The sequence below is a fragment of the Varroa jacobsoni genome, unplaced genomic scaffold, assembly GCF_002532875.2.
Source record: "Varroa jacobsoni isolate VJ856 unplaced genomic scaffold, vjacob_1.0 scaffold_1428, whole genome shotgun sequence".
NCBI lineage: Eukaryota > Metazoa > Arthropoda > Arachnida > Mesostigmata > Varroidae > Varroa > Varroa jacobsoni.
In genome coordinates, this window is record NW_019214330.1 from 119,527 (window position 1) to 132,630 (window position 13,104).

General features: G+C 41.1%; 1 protein-coding gene across 9 annotated transcripts in view; it reads right to left on the reverse strand.

The window, feature by feature from the left end:
• LOC111269964 (uncharacterized) overlaps positions 1-13,104 on the reverse strand; it is a 53,008-nt gene that overhangs the window by 25,980 nt on the left and 13,924 nt on the right. For all 9 annotated transcript variants that reach the window (XR_002686021.2, XR_002686020.2, XM_022849922.2 and 6 more), the window contains one exon: positions 10,473-10,998. The gene's annotated coding sequence lies outside the window, so the exon portion shown is untranslated. The remainder of the gene's footprint in view (positions 1-10,472; positions 10,999-13,104) is intronic.

Genomic DNA, 13,104 nt, shown 5'->3' on the forward strand with positions numbered 1-13,104 from the left:
AAGCGATCCCCTATCGTCGACATTCGTTCTCGAATCTAAGCAAAATAAATTAGTGTTTCTCGAGTTTTACGTCCAGTACCGCTATTAAGAATTATTTTAGCCAGCCGGCCTTTTCTAACACAAAATAAAGTGTGTCTACGCTTAGCTGCGAACCTAAACCACCACGCGTCCCTAACATTAGTAGGTAAATACGTTACCCATTACGCTATCACGGGACCAATGCGAGCAATTTGGAGGGATCGAGCAGGACTATATTCCTTAGTCTTCCTATTGCTCAGGTTCTGTATCCGGCTTGTACATGTACCTGACAAAGATGTAAATAGATGATTAACTATTGATCAGATTCTTTTTGAATCTGACGCCACTTTCGTTGGACTGAAAGCTCATTTGTTCTTGGCTGTCACTTACACCGATTCAAAGCATAATTTACAAGTGCACAGTGTGGTTAAAATTTCAACTAAACTGATCACTGCCTCACCGACGTACGTAATCAACTAGTTTTCGAGAGAAATTAAAATGGCACAAACTTATTTTGCATGATCTTCTTTAACCTAGAATTAGTCGAATATTCTAAATTTACAAAACTGTCATTGGTAGTCTTAAACGGTAATAAGCACTTCTCGATACAAGACCGTTAGTATCGCTATGATATTTTCTAACAGATTTCAAGTAAAATTAACACAAATTTCAGAGAAAACTAATGTTCGGGCTCTTCAAGCAGACAGTCCTTTAGTACGACTGTCGATTACTATCATAATTTGCATTGTTACTACTAACGTATGATGGTATAACATGTGATGAAATAATACATTATTACTATTGCATTGCTGAGGGCAAAACGTAACATCGAATGTTATATGTTGCTACATGCTGATATATTGTTTATGTATCAGCCATTCAATGCCGATTTCCTATAGTTCTGGTTGCCTTAAGAAGTTCACTATGTCGTTATTGTTCGAACGAAACAAACCTATTAGGTCCCGAAGCAAGCATTAGTAACCCCGAAATCCTTCCTCGCAAGCAGTCATTAGAAATTTTAGTGGAATAATCGCACTTTCAAAAAGATTCATTCATTCATATCTGTTACTATATACAAACCTGTTCACTAGTTATAATTTTACTTGACTACTCGCAATAATCGTTAACAAGTTCACAAAATGTATCGTCCTACAACGAACTAAAAATCTCCACAAATATACTTAAATGTGTTCCACCTTTGCATAAATTAACTACGAGATATAAACTATATTTAATTGTTTGAAGAAGTATTGATATCTGCTTGTTATATACAGCGTAAATATCAAAGGGCACGTATTTCAGTTGCCTTAAGTACACTAAATGTACTCTCTCCTGGCTGAAGGAACCTAACTTCCATTGAATAAAGAAAGCCATTTATATCAAATATAAGAATATATATGTATTGCAGTAAAAGATAGTTATTAGGAGTAAAGTTCCATAGAACACCAACTGAAACACGCAAGGATTTCATCCGTAAAAACAGTAAATGAGTTCTGGTCTGAAATGCTATCTAAAAAAGCCAACCGACAGCTCGCTCTAAACAAATAACAACCCCATAGTTGGAGCTCACCAACTAAATGCTTAACTAATTTTTAGTTGTTACACCGAACTATCTGGATTTTTCAAAGTACGCGTCCAGTTTTCACACGATACTTGTACTTATTGTTTCAGTTTGAAGCAGTTGTTATGTATAAGACTTGTTCAAGCTAACTATTTTCGTAATGATATACCACGCTACCATAACCAGATCATGATAACAAATAATGGACAACCACGGTGGCCTATCACTTAAGATTGATCGAATCCGCGAGGCCTCTGCCATCAACTTCTGTGAACCCAATCGCAGCTTCTATGTACGAACATCGAATACTTCAAATAAGTGTTATACGTACTAACAAAAGTTGAGATTATGTGATAGTGGATAAGTGATAGATAATACTAGGTTGTCAAGACGATATCGTGACCAAATACCAACACCGATACCAACGCTGCAAAACACAATGAGCTAAATTCGAGATCATACCTAATTTTTGTAATCATTGCAGCTATTCCCCATTCCATTACCGAGTCTAGATGCAGCTCTTTTGGATTCAGATTTTGATCTAAACTTTAATCACATCAATTACTTTATTAAAACAATTTCAGTATTTGAGACACTGTCACTGACATCTATTTAATTCGATGACTGAGATTAAACTAAAGGTACGGCTGGTTTGATTGGCAAAGGAGACGGTCCCGTGTAGAAGTTAGGTTACTCGTTTGCTTAACAACCTACCACTAAAGTCATCTGACACAGATACAAGACACGGACCGTTTCAAACATGTGGTAAAAATTGGGAACACGGATGTGAATACTTGCGTACTATGTGCGTAGGGTGAAGCAGACGATGTGGAATACAAGGCTACGAGATGTGAGGCACTGCCGGTAGCCCAGGAAGATAGGACAAAAACATATCCTAAAAACACTAGTCCCCCGTATAGATATGCCTATTTTAAGCGTATAGGTACTCTATAGCTTGATTGTCTAGGAAGTCAAGGTTTTTCAGTGACGATTTAAAAATCGTACAACGTAGTTCAACTATCGACGGCAACACGGCAGCTATTGGGCTTATTCTCGAGACCTATTCGTTTCCCTTTTATAAGCGTACAAGCAAGACAAGTAAACATTGCAAAATAGAAAGCTAGCATTGTACTTTATGCATTATTATTTTTCAGCACAAATGGGAAATTCTACTCTAAGGTCAGTAGTAAAAGACGCTTACCGACATTTTCTTGGACACAGAAAAGACATTTTCTGTTAAGCGTACGTCCTGTAAATTCGATTACTAAAGTTGTTTCGCCGTAAACAGCGCCTCCTTATTACAAATCAGTTCGAGACTATCTTCAACGCTGCATTGTTGTCCAAGAACGCTGCATGTAAACTCAGACCTAACTGATGATGGAAAAAGGTACGCGTATTGTGTCCAATACCGTATTATAATAGTATTTGCCGTAAAAATACACTGCTATATACATTGCAATAGGAACCTTATAACCTCTAGAAGCGTTGATGCAGAATAAAAGATCTGGCTAAGTATAGTTAGCTAACTTAGTGAAATAACAATCACATAGCTATTGTAGCTCTAGCACTATCCTGCATAAAGTTAAACTTCACATAATAGTAATCATTTTGGTACAAAACAGTGGCACTATCTTCCTATAAGATCTACAACTTCCTTGTCAACATCTTTCAGCATCTTGGGCCGGAAATGACTAAGGTTAGCACCGACTGCACTGTCAGTTCTTCGCGCTCGGTTTTCTGTAACCGTACCCCACAGCAGGCGTCATTAGCTATTCTAGATTAAAGCCGTATTGGTTATTTTATCAGGGCTATGGGCCATTTTTACGTAGAAAGTGTCTGTCCTATACGTGGCAATCTCGTTTTGTTCCGAACATTACTTCTTGATGCCACACGCATGTAACGAACTAACTGAGCTGGGAAGTCGAACATACAAAATTAATGAAACCCCATGGGCTGTGTAGTAATTATTATAAATGGTTGTGCTAATGAAACGGAAAATCCTCATGAAATTCGCGAAGTGAATAAACAGGAGTACGTTCTGTGAACATTAGCGTGGCGCCGAAAATACGCGCATCAATAAATCCACCTAGTGAATGGTTCTCACTCTGATCAATCAGTCAGGAATCGGGTCACCGGAACTCGGATTGGATAGACCACTTCACTGCCGCTTCGGAGGAATCGATCGGAGAACCGTCGTGTTGACTGATGAGCAAAAGAGGAAAATCAGAGAATCACGAACTCCGTATCCATGCCTTACACAGTCGCTGAATGGCTGGGTGGACACCCTACGCATAGCCAGCCACAGTTATAGTTTGGCTGTTGTCACACGGAAAATTGAACATTTATCGAAACTTAGTAAAAGAGATCACGTCTCTATTCTTTGTCGATACTCATCAATACTCAAATCTCATCAATACCTGTTTGACTCACTTCATCAATATACACTTATTCCCCCAGGATCGAACTGAAGTACCCTTAGCTAGGTAGTAACTCTTGGCTATGTACAGCGTCACTGTGCCGACCGGGATAAAACATATCTAAATCCCGTCTACTGTCTTAGAGCAAAACGCTAAATGTTTGCTATCAAAATCACCCTTTGCCTGATGCCGCTATCCTCTCATATTCGAACGACCCCTCCAAACTTGTACTCGTACCGCTCCTCTGAATCAAAATTCGATATCTATTCGCTTGAGCAAGTTGTGTGAATCTAGGCATATAAGCAGAATGCCGACACTTTTCGCAATCACGCACTCACTAGCAAAAAGCGTATGACTCAACACGCATTCTCTCTTCTCTGAAATTAGTCAAGAGGCAACCCAATGTCAATCTCGATTTATGTACAATTTGTTCATTTATTTCTCTTGTAACAACGAATAACAGAAGAACTCGACTATCCTTCCCATATCGTCTATCCCTTTTTCCTGCGTCTCGACACATTTTCGACAGATTTTATATATATGTTTATATACTTAATTTTCTATATGTATATATACGTATATCATTTATATATAATTATGTAAATAAAACTGTACACTCTAGTTTAATGCGGTTCGGGATGCTTGGTCAAATTCGGTCTTATGAGTATTCCCAGTTTCGGGTTTTATGACAGCCCTCCGAACCGGGCTACGAACTACTGCATATTTTTTTGTGCTTCAATAGTCTTATTACGGTTATTTTTAGTATTGTTTGTTGTTCTTTTTGTCGTTGTACTTAATTGTTGCTGTGAATTTTTAACTCTTTGTTGCTGCCGTCTTTTCCACCTGTCACTCTCCTTCGGATACGAGTCGTATTGACACCTCGTTGTTCAAGTATTTTCTGGTTTTTATTTGCCACTGTAGACCACTGCAGATTCACTCTGGTGATCTATTCGAGTCATAGCAAATATGATTTCCTAAGACCATTGCCACACACACGCGCAAGCTCTGTGTATGCAATAAAGAGAACATTGTTGGAGAACCTTCGAATCCAAGCATCGCAGGGACATAACTGTAAAATATTAGGACAAATTCTGTTACATCCTCTGCCCCGACAATGACCGCATGCTAACTAGCTACGCATATAGACATTTTGTCGGACATGGTCAAAATAAATTAAGTTATTACATAGACTAACGAATTCGCGAACTAACAAAAGCAAACGTATTTTCGTTTTTTGTCTCTTTGGCACTAAACAAGGATCTCTCAACCGTTTGGTCACCGCAGAGGTCCATCTGTCGCTCGTAATGTGGTATCATTACAGCTAGTCATAGTCAGTAGCAAAAAAATGGGCGCTATGCTGAGACACAGGCCCACCAAGCTACAATGGCCAAGTTAGTAAACCTAGGCCAACTTCACTGGGGGAATCGATCACACTGAGAAGTAACATGTTTATTCATGCTGCTATATTGCTGTTGTTGAATCACTCGCCTATAATAGGGAGTTTTTTAGAACTGAAACCTCTTGGCGACAAGACGCGCTACTATAATTGCCGGAGCCAGGATTGAGAGTGATTCGGCCACTCATTACTTTTTAATTCGAATGTTACTATCGAAACACGCAAATCGACGGCGAAATTATTAGAACCAGTCGTCAGCGAATGACGGTAATTGATAGACGGTGGTACATCACACAAACTAGGTAACTTGTGCGCACTTAGATCTCGCCAAGTGTGGCAAAAGTTAACCCACGATATCGTGAAACTTTCGGCGCATACTGGTGTTGCTATCTGCTAATTACTACCAGCCGCGAATAAGTCTTAGTGCAATGGTAATTACAAATGTATCCTCATAGTGTACAGAACAGCACTTCCGTTTTCTAGTTTCATCACCACTTGCACATCTGTTTCCTATGTAACTTATTCCACTCGGCTGCACTTTGCTCACTTTGCCGATGCATCAAGCATGGATCCCTTCAGTCATTTCTCATACCTTGTACAGTTCATTCGATCAATGGCTAATTTTAATCGAGGCCTAAATCACCGTTTGTCTGTTTGTGGGAGTGCATCTCAAAGTATGGCGTATATAGGACCCATCATGTGAACCACCATAGTGGTTGATGGTTATCGTTAGGCTAACAGCTTTATGTGAATCTTCCATTTTCATTATCTTCATTATTACATCTCTCGGTTACCCTAATATTGTAACCATCTTTTTAGCTTGCTTCATCGTACTTTTCAACTCTATTCTCATATGTCAACAATATTTTCCCTAGTTGTCTTCGACATGAGCGTTCAACCGCCGTTGTAATACGATCTTTTTTTTTGATCCTTAAACGTTCTCCAAAGTGGAGCCGATACTTAAGATACGCCGTAGTGGACACCAATGTTGATGATGTTATTCTCGTTGTTGTCTACAAACCGCCAAAATCCCTCCACTCGATCCATTATCATTATTCTAGCATTGTTACTACTCATATTCAAAAAATTAACAACTCTCTCGACTATGACTTCGAGGAACCGAATATACTGTAGAACGGCTGCGTCACCGCGACCACAGCAACACAGAGGATGACTAGTGGGACAACGGCGCTTCGGCAAACCGTATTCAGTTGGCGTGCCACACCGCCATATTCTTTCGCCATTTCATCGAACTCTTTACGCATCTCTACCTTCTCTTCGAGGCAACGAGCGTAGCTTTGCTTCAGTGTACTAAGTTTAATTTGAAGGTTGCGCAACTCCTTGGCTAATTCTGTGTCGACGGCGCCAGGCGGCGCTACAGAAGGCGGGGCGAAGGTAGTCGATGCTGCTGAAACCTGTACATCCACGTTAGTCATTTTTGGTTTTGGCTTTTGTAAACCGGGAGGTTCCTGGTGGCCCGCAGTACGAAGGTCCCATATTTGTTCCTGCTGTTTCTTCAGTTCTGCGTTTTCCTTTGCGAGGGCATCCAGTTGTTTTGTTTGCTCTTTGTATTTGGCTACTTCCAGCTCGAGTTGCGCGTTCTCCCGCTTGAACATGTCTAGTTGGACTTGCAACTCGATTTTACATCCTAGATCAGCCCGGGTCGCTTCGATGAGGTTCTTCTGATCACCGAGCTCAGTCTGTAGGTCTGCTTTTTCCGTTTCGACCTTCGCTAGTTTTGCTTTAAGTTGTTGCAAGGTCTCTTCCAGCCGTACAATCTCTTTACTGTTTTTTGTCTCACCCTGAAACGAGTCGAGAGAAATTTTGTCTTCAGCCTCGCTTGCTGCATCTTCGATCGTAAGACCTTTCTCACTCACAGGTGACTCAACTTTGGGCTTATTAGCCTGTTTCTGTGCCGCTAGCTCGGCTTGTAACACAGCGATATTGTCCGTCAGTTTCATTAGCTCTTCGTGATGTTGCGCGATCTTTGACTCAAGTTCCTTTTTCTCACGTACGTGAGTTTCGAGCAGAGACTCGCTTTGCTGTTTCATTGCGTCACATTTATCGGCCATCTCTGCTAGCTGTCCTTTAAGTGCCTCATTAGATGTCTGCAGCTGAGTCAACTCCTCATTTGTGATCTTCTGCAAGTATTGCAACTCGTCACACTTTCGCAATGTCATAAGCTTCTCCTGGAGAATTGAACTGAGGGAGTCCTTTGCTACGCCCTCATACGTCTCCTTAGCTTGAACCAGCTTGTTGATTTCGACGGTCTGGTTGTTTTCGCCAATTGCTGCTAGCTTCGTTTCCAGAGATTCGATTTTGTTAAGGAGACGTTCCTCATCGATCATCGCCTCCCAGGATTGTTCGGCAGCACGCATTAACTGCTCGATTACGAGTTGCAATGACTGAACCTTATCGCGAAGAGCAGCCTCTCGCTGAATGGCGTCCATTACCACTTGTACAAGACTCTGGCGTTGGCCGCACGTTAACGAGCTGAACGCATCGCTTGTAGCATTCGGCAAAGGTCTTGCTTCTGATCCATCAGGATGAAAAAGGCGTGCCAATGCAATTACACAGCCATGCGTCACCTTCTTTGAGTTCTCAATTACGTCGACACCAAATTGCAGAATATCACCCGAGAAGATCTCGCGTGGGGACGACTCCTCGGCCCCCTTTGACAAACGATCGTTGTTGACAAACGTGCCATTCGAACTTTGTGTGTCCTGAATGAGGAACCGGCCATCCTCATACCAGAGTAACGCATGGTTTCGCGAAAGCACTTTACAGTCGAAGATTGCATTGTGCGCGGCCGGCTTGAATTTCGCTACCGAACGACCCACCTTAGCTGGTTCGCTGAGAGGTACGATACGATCATCGAATTTGTGCGAGTTTGGTCGCCACATTAGATGCGCGGTAGGTCCATTGAACGCCGAGGACAACCGGACAGAACCATCAGGAATGCTGTCCAAAAGAGACTCCGACTCCGAATCTGAGCCAGACATGTCCAGACTATCTCGCGCCATCGATCCGGCTGGCGTGGCTTCTTCTATGAACTCCGCACTTGACGGCTCGCCACACACGGCCTAAGGTTAGCACCCACAACGCATCAATACACCCAAAATCAAGTTCGTGAACAAGTCACAGCAGGCCCAAACGTCAGACTCGTTGACTAAACAGCTCGTATTTGCCTATCACAACCGTTTCTCTTATTATCTACAATAAACTGGTGATCTGATTGACTTACTATCTCACAGAAAGATTTTTTGCTTTTTTGCCACGTCAACTGCTTCATATGTATTAGGATACTGGAAATACGGAGAGATCTGGCGCAATTAACCCATCAAAGTCGCACTAATATCCAGGAACCTGCAGGCAGCATGAAGATTGGATCCGGATGAGAGCACCAATTACGGGAGAGCCTCATGCAGTCTTAGTACAACAGCAGCAATCAGGAAACGTAAAAATACCTACTTTTTTTATAGGTAAAGTTTTTTTAGCAGTCCTAGAAAATCGCTTCATGAAACCACCCGTTTTTTTTCGTCTTGTCTGTAAAACAATCATGGTTTGATAAAGAAGAATTATGACAAACGACTTACATCAACAGACGCATCTCAGTGACGCTTCTTATTAAAATTAAATAAAAATTTCAGTGATTCCTGATGATAGTAATTACTCCATCAGTATTTGAAACCAAAGTCATTGAGACTAATCCTGAAATGAGCGACGCATCAACCCACGTCCTTCGTTCATGAAAAGGGTTTTTTCGGTCTCTTATAAAAAAAAGTTGCTCTTAATGGTTTCAGCCAACAACTACTTTAACTTCGTGATAGCTTGCTATTTAATGAAGAGACATGAGATGCGCACCCCGATTACTTCGTCGTGTCGGCAATGCAGATGTTACTGATGTACAGAAAAGCACCTCACCTTCGATTATACATGTAGATATGATGATTCTATAAACGCAGGTTTTGCTTCTCGATAAAACTGGCACGCCAGAAAGCACATTTAACGATCCTAATTAACTCAATAGAATCACGCACGCCTTTCTGATTCATACCTGTTCCATTTAGCAGACCAGTTAGCATGGCAAAAACATGTCAAGCAAATGCCTCTTCTATTAAAAAAAAAAAACACTTGGTGACTTTTCACCATCGACGCACCCACAACGAAACCAGGTTTAATCTAAAGCTATTTAGTTAGTGACATATGAAGATATAGGAAAACTCACTCGACTTCTAGCAGAACAATTATAGGTACTACGAAGATAGAAAGATTGAACGGCCTATAAAAGAAAATGATGAAAATTCGTCGATCCTGCAGGAGACTGGAGAAATGAAACCGTAGTCCGAATGCAAGAACTCACTCCTCAATCGTCAGAGATTTGCCAGGCCCATTCTTTCCCCATTTGGTCAGTCAAAGTTAAACCATTCTATACCTTTCCTTTCGAGCTTAAGGTTAAACCTATCTAGCGATAAGACAACTGATACGCTTCACCCCCGTTTTCACCCACAGATGTGAAGCTGTGATTAGTAACCTGTCCGCAAATGAGAATGAATAAACGGCGAAGTGGCGATATAAAGAATCAAGTTCGAACTAACTTCCACCCGTCGAGTGGATAATCCATTTCAGTATATACGTCTACGAATGTACACACTTTGATAGTGAATGCATGTTTGAAATTTCATACACCAAATATCAGAATATAGAACTGCATCAGAATCACAACGTGAAAAGTCTAAAAGACTGAATATAGATAATATACCTCTATTAGAGTCATTTACCTATTAGACTTATCTATCAATTTACCTATGATATCACACTATTTTCCTACCTTCAAAAAATAGTGAACCAGTTAGTGGCTGCAATGCTGTTTGCCACTGTCTAAGCGCTGTCTTATTTAAGAGAGCCACGCTGCAATGATGATCAGTCCGATTGCGTATTGATCATTCAGTATTAACTTGCCCTTTTCTTATTCAAATCTCTAGTATACGTCTTTGTGTATTTTCGTCATTGTAAATAGTTTGTTTGTCTGTATGTTTGTGGAACGCCAACAATCCAATTTCATTTTCAACAAATTTACCAGTGGAAGCTCGCGCAGATGAAGCAGTTGTAGACGACCTGGAACCCCACCGATGGGGTGTCAATCAACTCGAACTCGATCAGCCGACGGAAGAGGCCACGCTGTTGAAGTGCTGCTGAAGATGGACGCTGCTGGCGCCGATGAAGCTGGCGGAGACAATGGACGGAAAACCCTTTGTGAGCAACAAACGCCCCTGGGCTGAGAGATGTCCAAACGAGACCCTTATTCCCGCTGTAAAATCAGTGGCGATGGGGTCGACCACCCACACCGAAACGGATCGGATGGACACGACACCACCTCCTATTGCAGATTAGAGCACCGCCGCAAATCTTCAGATGAGAATACTCTTCCACCGCGGACAATCCCACGAAACCGGATGAGTCTGAAGGGCTGAGAGTCTACCCGAATCGCTTAGCTATATCAAAGTTCTGTCTCGTTCCCCTCTCGCTTTCTTCCCCTTCTCTCTCTAAACAACTGCATAAACTGAGCACCACTAGTTTAACAACTGGCACCTGTCTGGCTGCACCTGGAAAGAGAAAGCAAATAAGGAACATCGATTAGCGTTAGTTTATCAGATGCAAAACGGTGCAAATACATATTTATCTACTAGCATATTCACTCATACCTATTATTCGCTTGAAACCTTTTTAGTAGTAACGTAAAAACTAGCAAAAAATGTGCACTTTTGCTTTATTAGATTCCGAATCTTGTTTTATCCTGCAATTATGGCCTTGAACCTGTTCTACCGAATTTCGTCACTGGTCAAGTGGCACACGTACAATGTAAAGACACTCTAGCACAGGGAGGAAAAATTGTACATGCCACAATGGACGATACCCAGGCAAGTTAAATCATTGTTTAGGGGGCCCGTTAATAGCAACTTGCCATGGTCCATTCGTAAAGGTGTAGTACTGAGGATCGCCTTCGATATTGGACGTGGCATTCGAAGCTCCCTTCGAAAATCCGCGAGATTCGCCTTTGATGCGCATTTTTCTCTAGTATACTTATGACAACCTTATGGCTACCTCGCTACATCTAAAGCGGGCGTCCAGCTTTTTTGACTCGTAAAGTGATCAGAAGAAGTAACAACACAATTGCTTTTTTCTGTTTTTGACAACGTGTCGTTCCTATAAAAATATCTTTCAGTGGTGATACAGCATCATCAAAAGCAACAATGACGTCTAGGTTTTATGAAAGCTGAATTATCGTGATCTGAATACGGTGCGCTCAGACTTGCATGGCACTTTCGCGCCCCTCGACGGGCCGTCGACTCTAAGCACCGCAGACAAATCAAAAGTTAGCGGGTCTGACGTAAAACAATTGCCGCACGATCGACAAAAATAGAACCTCGCTTGCTAATGCTAACCTCGCTTGAACTACTTTGCAGAGAACGCCATATGAATTGATAGCGCTAGCTGTAAAAGTAACTCAAAGGATCAAGAAAACTAACGATATTGACTAAACAGCTCGTGATCAACTGTAAAGCAATACACTAAATTTATGAATTTTCTCTCGTATTCGTTATGATAATTTATACAAGGCTAACATATACGATAAAGTAGCTTCTGTATTTTCCACTTCCAATCCACGCTAGATATCTATTTTTTCTGAAAGAACCTACTGAACGTAATGATTTAGGCAACTCATACAGACAGAGCATTCAAGTTGAAGTTTTCAACTATATTTTTGCTCTTATACGCCGTCACTAAAAAAAACACTTGCTCTTTTTAGCTGCTACGAACGCTGCTGATGCTCACATTTATTGTTAACGTTATTTTTAAAAATTAACTGCATCGGAGAGAATCAATCTGCTTTCCATACTATTGTCTATCGTTGCCAATCTCGGTAAGCCAAAGCCCATTACAGCAGCATGTAGACGAATAAATCGGTCAACACGAAAACGATGGGCACTATTTTAACTCCTAGGTGGAGTTTTAGAAAAAATACTTGAACATGCAGATAAAATGGTCTACGAATAAATAACATATTACCGTTACGTCGCTCTAAACGGCATATAACCTCCAAGCTGTGGCAGCCAATGTTTACTCATCCAAGTTTCTCTAGACCGGTCGCGCTTGCCGACTTACGGCAAGCAAACGACACCTTTAGGTATAAGCAAAGCCTAGCAGGCTCAAAAGGATGATACAGGCCCTGCTAGTCAGCACAAGATACTTAAGATCATATTTATTCAATATGTCACTTACAAACTATGACGCGTCTACACAAAGAATTCGATAAGTTTCGTTTTAAATTTAGAGATTTAGTGTACACATCGTGATATGCACGATTAACAAAATATTTTTTTCGGCTGTGCATAACGTGCTGCATACATTCTTACTGATCCCGTCTAAATTGAGCTTCAGAGCTTTAGCTACACTCGAGTGGTTCTCGATTGTATGCCAGCTACCTAGTTCGCTTTCAATAAATAGGGTCAAGAAATTTTCGATATTCAATCGGGAAGAATTCCCTTGAGGTACACAACAGCTCAACATCATAATTCACAAATTTCTATAGTTTCTCAAACTAATATGAGAAGTTAAATTATGATTGTATGGGGAGATCCTACAGAACATCCGAAAGGATGAGTTCGACTGGCACGCCCAACAATATAATCGCAGCGATAAGGCATCAA